Source organism: Onychomys torridus, chromosome 6 (genome assembly GCF_903995425.1).
Source record: "Onychomys torridus chromosome 6, mOncTor1.1, whole genome shotgun sequence".
Taxonomy (NCBI): Eukaryota; Metazoa; Chordata; class Mammalia; order Rodentia; family Cricetidae; genus Onychomys; species Onychomys torridus.
Genome location: NC_050448.1, coordinates 62,816,762 through 62,825,925, shown reverse-complemented (window position 1 = coordinate 62,825,925; position 9,164 = coordinate 62,816,762). Strand labels below are relative to the sequence as shown.

General features: G+C 41.7%; 1 non-coding gene across 1 annotated transcript; it reads right to left on the bottom strand.

Annotated features, from left to right (window-relative positions):
• Positions 1–4,726: 4,726 nt before the first annotated feature.
• LOC118586508 lies at positions 4,727–4,833 on the bottom strand. The gene has a single exon (XR_004945376.1). It is a non-coding gene; the product is annotated as a U6 spliceosomal RNA (small nuclear RNA).
• Positions 4,834–9,164: the final 4,331 nt, after the last annotated feature.

Below are 9,164 nucleotides of genomic sequence, written 5' to 3'. Positions count from 1 at the left end.
TTTCCACACACGCTCTTAGTGTTATAGATTTTCAGTTTGGGTAGGCAGGACCCATCGTACCAGGAGAAACAAGTAGTACTTATATCTGATAGCTGGCTTTCTGCAAATGTGAACATGGCACCCTTCCGTTTCTTTTTCTGGTAGTTAATCTTAGACCGAATTAGGAAGCAAGCTTTGGCAATGTTAAAACTGCAACCTTTTTTCCTTTACCCTCCACCCCAGCCTTCTCTACCCCGTGTGAAGCCATTCTAGATGAGAAAGTGTCTTTGATATTTAGTAACTCAGAATGTCTTCTTCCTTGACATGCATACTATTGGAAGCATGGTACAGATTCATTTAAGTGTGTGTGTGTGTGTGTGTGTGTGTGTGTGTGTGTGTGTGTGTGTATGTATGTGTCAGGTCTCCCAGAGCTGGTGTTACAAATGGCTGTGAGCCACCTTACATGGGGGCTGGGAATTGAACTTGGGTCCTCTGGAGGAGTAGTATGTACTCTTAATCTCCAAGGCACTCTCATGACTATATTTTAAAGAAGGTTCTTTAGGTATAGGAATGAGGTTTGAGCAATTGAAGTCACTTGCTCAGATTTAAGTAAATTAATAAATGTTGGTGGTGACAGCTTAAAAATAGATGTGTGTGTGTGTGTGTGTGTGTGTGTGTGTGTGTGTGTGTGTGTGTAAAGACCTGTAGAGGCCAGAGGTGTTGGATCATCTGGATCTGGGAGCTGAAGCTACATGTGGTTGTGAGCCACAAAACATGGGTCCTGGGAACTGAACTTCATTTCTCTTGTAGGGCAGTGCCTGTTAACTGCTAAGCATTCTCTCCAGCCTCTGGAGGTGACATCTTAATATTCATTTATGTTTCCAAAGTTTGCACTTAACATTCACTGTTACTGTGGACATTCTGTGTTCTTGGAGTATGGTGAGATGTTAAATAATATTGCACACTCATTTTTTATTTTGATGAAGTTACTATATATAAAAGTTTATAATACATTTTTTCAGACAAAGTCTTGCTAGTTTGCTTAGTCTGGCTTCAAATTCACTGGGCAGCTCAAGCTAGCCTCAGAGTCTCAACAGCCTCTGGAGTGCTAGGATTACAGGTGTGCGCCACCATGCTTGCCCTATGATATATTTTTAAAATGTGCTTTTCTGTGATGATTTTTAAAATATAGTTAGTCCTCTGTATTTGTGGATTTCACATCCTTGGGGCCAACTAGCCTCAGGCTGAATACATTGGAAGAGAAACAATTGTGTCTGCCCTGAGCATGTACAGACATTACTCTAAACACTGCACCATGGGAAGCATTCCCACAGTATCCCATTGTGTTAGGTATTGCATGTAATCTAGAGAGACTTACAGTGCACCAGAAGATGTGTGCCAACATCTCACAGTGTTGCACAAGGACCAGAGAGCACTGCTGATTTGTATCTTCAGGGGGACCTGGAAACAGTTTCTTTACTCAAAAAGTCTTCCACATTTGGAGTTTTCTAATTTGGAAGTACCTTCATTGTGTTCCTGGAATTACTACGAGCAGATATTTCATAAAAGGTTTAGGTGTGTTTGTTGATGGGTGATATGAAATCCACGAGTAGCCTTCGAAGATGTGTATGTGTATTTTATTTTGTATGTAGTCCAGCCTGGAACTTGCCATGTAGCTGTGGGTGCTCCTTTCAGGCTCTTGAGTACTTGGATACAGGCATGAGCCACTATGACTGGCTTGAATAAAATTGTATGATCTAACAGCAATGCCTGTACATTGAAAGAAGTCCAAAAATACGGCAAGGCAGAAGATGAAAATGAAACCTCGTATCATACTTGAATTTAATAGTCTCTCTATATTATTTTTATGCATTTTTTCATTTTACTCAGATAAAATCATACATGCTATTTTCTTTTTAGTTATGACTTTTGGCTATTTCTCATTGCCAGCACTCATGGGTCTAAATATATTTGTGTACATGTGTTTGTGTGTGTGTAAACAGGTGTATTAGTTATTTTCATTGGCTAATTGGATTTTCTTATTTGTACCATTTGCCCACTTTACTTTGCTGTCTCTTTTTCTTACTGCTCTGTCTGTGCTCTTTTAATTTGTTTTTATTTGGGGCGTATTGAAGATCGAACCAAGACTCTTTTTCCCCCAGCTCTTTTAGTTATCTTTTTATATTTGTAAAACTCACATTATAGACTATAGATATTTTCCCAGATTCTCTTTCAGCTTTATTTTTGCTTCAACTTTAAAAACATGTATGTGTTCATGTGTGTGTGTCCATGACTATACAGATGTACACGTGTACATGTGAGCATGTGCTTAATGAGGTCAGAAGACCATCTCATGTTGTTCCTCAGAGGCCTTCTGTCTTTTGTGTGAGACAATCTCTCTATGGCTTGGGGCTTCTCCAGTAGATAAGCCTAGCTGACCTTCAAGCTCCTGGGGATCTTGCTGTCTCTGGGATTACGGGTGTGCACACTGGGCCTGGCTTTTATGTGGGTTCAGGTTCTTATGCTTTCAGGTCAAGTGCATTGCTGACGGGACAATCTCCCCAGCTCCTAACTGTTGTGGAGTGACATGCAGCAGTCTTTTCTCTCATGGACTGCGGGATTGTAGCTCACCTGTGTTTTCTTCTAGTGTCCTTATGATGTTTTCTTAACATTTGAATTTTGAGTAGTGAGGGAAATTTGTGAGAGATGCTTAGACATTTGAGCTATAATTTTAAAAAGGAGGTTGAATCTAAGGAATTCACTGTTCTTTCTGGCTTTTTGGTCTTTGCTATGAGTCCCCTTTTCTAGAATGTTCTACTTCCCCCACATCTTTGCATAAAGAACATATGAAAATGTAGCCAAGCAGCTAGCTTCTTTCTACTGATGTGTTGACCATCCCATAACTGGTTGGTTATTTTTTCTTCTGATTTTAGTAGGGTAATACATGTATTTAAAACTTTAATTTCAATAAAAATTCAAGTACATTAGATAACATTTTTATAGTAGAATCATTTTTTTTCCAGTTAGATGTATTTTCAAGTCAAATATCACAGGGATTTTTTCATTAGTTAGCTTTGTGGAAATCAGTGCATAGATCTGGCCAACAGATTTTTTAAATTTTTTTTTTTTCCCGAGACAGAGTTTTTCTCTGTGTAGTTTTGGTACCTGTCCTGGATCTAGCTCTGTAGACCAGGCTGGCCTCGAACTCACAGAGATCTGCCTGGCTCTGCCTCCTGGGTGCTGGGATTAAAGGCATGCACCACCACTGCCTGGCCTGGTCAACAGATTTTATTAAATTTAAAACTTGAAGATGTTGCCTTATGTCAATGCTCATTTGAAAACCACCTTGGTTTTCAGTGTACATACTGCCAGACCAATGTGTATGAGCCTGGGAAGTAGGAGTATATTAATGAGAGGAAATGTGGGCGTATGGCCCACAGGCCTTAAACAAGCTTTTCAGTTTTCAAATGCATTTTTTCTGGTTATAAAAGTCATATATACATTCTAGAACATCTTGAATATTTAGAAAGAATAAAAAAACCACTGTACTCTCATCTGCTAGAGAAATTACCATGCATTTCTTTGTAGTGTTTATTTTTCTTCTGTGCCTGTAGGCAGACACTGAAACACATATATGCACGCAAGCATGCATTGCTATTTTATAAAATCAGAATGTAATTGAAAATTTTCATCTGCTGTTATGGCATAAGCATTTTCCATGCCACTAAATATTATTGTACACATCTGCAACATAACTGTGCAGCTTCTGAGAATCACTTAACCTCTCTGTGCCTTTTTGTAGCCATTTGTGACCAGGACAGTAATACTAATAACACCTACCTTACAAGTTTGGTTTTCCCTTTTTTTTTTTTTTTTTTGTCTGAGGTAAGGCTTTGCTATATAGCCCAAGTTGGTTTGAACTAGCAATCCTCCTGGGGCTACAGGTGTGTGTCACCATGACCAGCAGGTTAGCATTATTCTTACTTAATAACAAGGTATATAATTGTTCTGTCGTATTTCATCATGTGAGTATACAGGAATATATTTAACAGCTTATTTGTTGGATACCTTTAAAAACCATATATTCATTGCTACATCTTAAGCTGTGGTGGTTTGCTTTGTAGATAATTTTTTTCTAGCACTTTTTCTTTTTCTAGGGAATGTTGTAGAACTAAGGACCCATGCTTTTGGGCTTAATGGAGTTCCCTTTGGATTGTGTTGTGGGCGGGAGATAAAATTTGGGCTTTAATTGTTACCAGTCAAGGCAGTTGATTCCCAGAGGCTTTGCTGTGGCCTTAGGTTACCTCTTGATTCAGGCCTTTTACCAGGAGCCATTGGAGTGATGGATGGAGAAGACTGCCACTTCCTGCCTCCTCTCTGGGCTCAGGATTTTGGTCTAGAAGGTAACAGTGGGCCCGCAGGTGTCCTGGAGGCCCGGTAGGTAGGTGGGAATATAGTGTCCTCAGACTGGAGCGGCTTCTCTGAGACTGAGGAGGCTGGCTGATTGCCTTTCTTCCTGTCACATTGCCGTGCATTTGTGACTGTGCTTGTTTTAAACATTCATGGACTTGAAAATTACAGTCCAGGGAAGAAAACAGAACAAGGTTGAGGCAAAGCAGGCCTCAGGAATCTCAAACAGAGTTTATAGTCAAACACAAAGAAACCTGTGAGGCACACAGGTGTTTTCCGGGTGGCATTTTTTTTTTTTTTTGCGTCCAACCAGTTTAATGACTGGCACAACCATGAAAAAAAAAAGGAACGCTTCACGAATTTGCGTGTCATCCTTGTGCAGGGGCCATGCTAATCTTCTCTGTATCGTTCCAATTTTAGTATATGTGCTGCCGAAGCGAGCACCGGGATGGCATTTTTGAAATCACAGAGATGAACCTTGATGTTGTATTACAGCTGCTTGAAGTTGAATTAAAAATATTTATGAATATGTCCCTCATCTTTTAGCCTGTATGTGAACAAGCAAAAGATTACGTGGGTTTTTATTTCTTTTTCTCAGTTGTATGATTTACCCTCACCCCAACAGTAATTCTTCAGGCTAAGACTGGCAAACCAAAAGTCTTCCTTTTTCTGTGGTTTGGGACAGAAAAAGCTGCTGAGTATCATTGGGAGGTCAAATCCCAGGCACCCCTAACTCCTCCCACCAGCCACTCCAAACTCCAATTTGTACAGATGACAATTTGACTTTTAAGCCATTCAGTTTTCTAATTAGAAGTTCACCGTGTTAAGAAAACAACAGCAGTAGCATCACAGGATCTAGTAAAATTAATTTAACACACACAACTCATATTTTTCTTTATGTAATTTGTATGCCAACTGGTTTGAGGTTTCACAGAAATATAATTAGAGCTGTTGAAGCCAAAGATGTTCTCCCTGTTATTAGTCAGTCTTCAACATCATCGTGATAATAGCATCTTGTTGGGGAGGATTGGAAGCCCTGCCAGGGCTTCATGGGTGCTGTAAACGGAGACAGCCACCACACTGTCATTAAGGGAGGGCAGGTCATCCCCAGGCAGGGTTAGCTACTCCTGCCTTGCAGTGTTTTCTGGCTTAATTCTCTCTGGTATCGTAAAACTGGGTGTTCCAGTTTCATTTCTGTTGCTGTGATAAAGTGCCCTGACAAAAAACAAACGAAAGGGAGAAAGAGTTTCTTTTATTTAGCTCACAATTTCTGCTTATGGTCCACCATTGTGGGGAAGTCACCCAGAAGGAGCTTGAGGCAGCTGGTTACCCTGTGTCCACAGTCAGAAGCAAAGAGAGGTGAGTGCATGCAAGTTCACTTGGCTTGCTTGCTTGTGCTAACTTGGAGTTTTCTACTCTTAAAGCTTCAGGAGCCCCCTGACTAGGGAATGGTGCCACCTGCAGTGGGCTGGTTCTTTCCACATCAGTTAATTCAGATGGTCCTTCAGAGACATGCCCACAGGCCAACCTAGCATAGACTATCGTTCACTAAGTCTCTCTTCTCAGGTGATTCTAGGATGTGTCAAGTTGACAATCAAAGCCAACCATCACACAGACATTGAATGCCTGTACCAGGAACAATGGAGGGAACAGACATGGATTACATCATTGCCACACTCTCAGATCCATGGGTCTTCAGAGAGCTAGTCAAAAAGAAAGCACATTCTCTTTCTAGACTGTAGTGTGTTCTGTGAGTCTCATAAATGGGCTTGACTAAAGTCAGGGGGACACACTACAAGTTTGTCATTGCATAGAATATAGTGTTACTTCTAAAAGCAGAGAAAAAGAGGGCTGAGCTCACGGTTCTGTTCATTAACTGACTGGTGAGTTGTTTTGTTTATGTTTAACAAATAGATACCACTGTTCTACTGTGTGTTGAAAACCAAGTTCTGTGGAGACAGGTAAAATAAACATAAAAGTTCCTGTTGAAAGCAGCCTGGAAGTCTAGACAGAACTCTTAGGCATTGAGGGCCCACCTGGCAGCACAAAGGGCCATTCTCTGATATAAAGCTTAGTTTTGAGGAATGTGGGAACTGCCTTGGTCATGAAACCCCTCAGAAGAGGAGGTAAGGCAGAGGATGATTACCAGAAAGCTACTTTCAGCTTATGTACTCTCAACTCCTTACGTCTTTTTTTTTTAATTAAAAATATTTTAAAATTCATTTTACATACCAACCACAGATCCCCCTTTCATCCCTTCTCCTACTCCCCCTATCTCCCCTCTCCCCAACCCATCCCCATCCTCTCCTCCAAAAGGGTTAGTCCTCCTGTGGGAGGACAGCAAAGCCTGGTACATTCAGTTGAGGCAGGACCAAACCCCTCCCCCTGCATCAAGGGTGAGCAAAGTGTCCAACCATAGGTAATGGAATCTGGAAAACTAGCTCATCCACCAGGGATAGATCCTGATCACACTGCCAGGGCCCTCCTCAAACAGACCCAGCTACACAATTGTCTCCTGTATTTAGAGGGTTTAGTCCATTTCCATGCAGGTTCCATAGCTATGGATCTAAAGTTTGTGAGTTCCTATGAGCTTGGTTCAGTTGTCTCTGTAGATTTCCCTATCATGATATTGACCCCCTCTTGCTCATGTAATCCCTCTTCCCTCTCTTCAGCTAGATTCCTGGAGCTCAGCCTGGTTCTTGGTTGTGGATTTCTGCATCTACTTCCATCAGTTGCTGCATGAAGGCTCTGTGATGACAGGGTAGTTACCAATCTGACTACCAGGGCAGGCCTCACCACTGTTGCTAGTAGTCTAATGTGGGGTTGTTCTTGTGGATTCCTGGGAATTCCCCTAGCACCAGTGCTATGGGATGTCTTTATGAATGCTGTGAATATGTGTTGCTCTGATTGGTTGATAAATAAAGCCGTATTGGCCTATGGCAAGGCAACTTAGAGTCAGGCAGGAAATACAAGCAGATAGACAGGAAGAAAAAAGACAGAAGGGAAGAGATGCCAGCCAGCCACCCAAGGAGCAACATGTAATGGGATGCAGATAAAGCCATGGAGCATGTGGAGATACACAGATTAATAGTTACAGGTTAATTTAAGATATAAGAGCTTGCTAGCAAGAGGCCTGCCATAGACTATGCAGTTCATAATTGATATAAGCCTTTGTGTGTTTACTTGGATCTAAGTGGCTATGGGACCAGGTGGGACTCAGGAAAACTTCTTACTACACACTGGGGAGGGTGTGTGGGGGTTCTTCCTTACTCTATGATATCTCCCTCTGTCAAGACATCTCTTTCATTGCTCTCCCACTCCATCCCTCACCCAGATCGACCATCCCATTCCCTCATGTTCTCATCCCCTCTCCCTTCCCCTCTATTGTCCCCCCATCTCCAGTTTACTCATGGAGATGTCCTCTGTTTACCCTTCCCAAGGTGATCCATGCATCCCTCTTAGGGTCCTCCTTGTTTCCTAGCTTCTCTGGAGCTGTGGGTTGTAGTCTGATTATCCTTTGCTTTACATCTAGTATCCACTTATGAGTAAGTACATGCCATGTTTGTCTTTCTGAGCCTGGGTTACCTCATTCAGCATGATATTTTCTAGTTCCATCTATTTGCCTACAAATTTCATGATGTATATTGTTTTTTACAGCTGAATAATACTCCATTTTGTATATGTAGCACATTTTTTTTTCTTTTTTTGGTTTTTTGAGACAGGGTTTCCCTGTGTAGCTTTGCGTCTTTCCTGGAACTCACTTGGTAGCCCAGGCTGGCCTTGAACTCACAGAGATCCCCCTGGCTCTGCCTCCCAAGTGTTGAGATTAAAGGCTTGTGCCACCACTGCCCGACATGTAGCACATTTTTAAAATCCATTCTTCAGTTGAGGGGCATCTATCTTGTTTCTAGGTTTTGGCTATTACAAATAATGCTGCTATGAACATAGTTGACAAGTGTCCTTGTGGTATGATTGAATATCCCTTGAGTATATGCCTAAGAGTGGTATACTTGGGTCTTGAGGTAAATTGATTCCCAATTTTCTGAGAAGTCGCCATACTGATTTCCAAAGTGGCTGCACAATTTGCACTCCCACCAACACTGGAGGAGTGTTCCCCTTGCTCCACGTCCTCTCCAACATAAGCTGTCATAAGTGTTTTTGATTTTAGCCATTCTGACAGGTGTAAGATGGTATCTCAGAGTCGTTTTGATTTGCATTTCCCAGGTGACTAAGGATGTTGAGCAATTCATTAAATGTCTTTCAGCCATTTGGGATTCTTCTGTTGAGAATTCTCTGTTTAGACCTGCAGCCCATTTTTAAATTGGATTGTTTGGTATTGGAATTTTCCCAAGGGCCAGTCCTGAGAAAATCCTTCCCAGGGTCCTGGGGAAGACACTACATCCAGCGTGGCGTTATCTGAGGGAAAAGAATCTATGTACACCATGCTCTTTTGTCCGTATACTTTATTTCTCTAAGAAAAATTCTATCCACACAGCTCCAGCTCCTTCCTCACATTCAGCTCCTCTCTGTTCCTTCTTTTTCTGTCCCCTTATAGCCCTAGTAATTACTAAGCTTTTATGCTTTTGATCTCATCTTCATCCCCTGTTTCTTCATCCTCCATCCTTCCTACCTCTTCTCCTCTCCTAACTTGATTCACATCCCCCTACAATCTGTAGAAACTTTTCCTTGCTCCCCATTCCTCAGCCTGAGCCACAATCTACAAAAACTCTGCCTTTTCCCCTCCCCTCTGGCCATGGGATTCTGCTCTGTCTAGG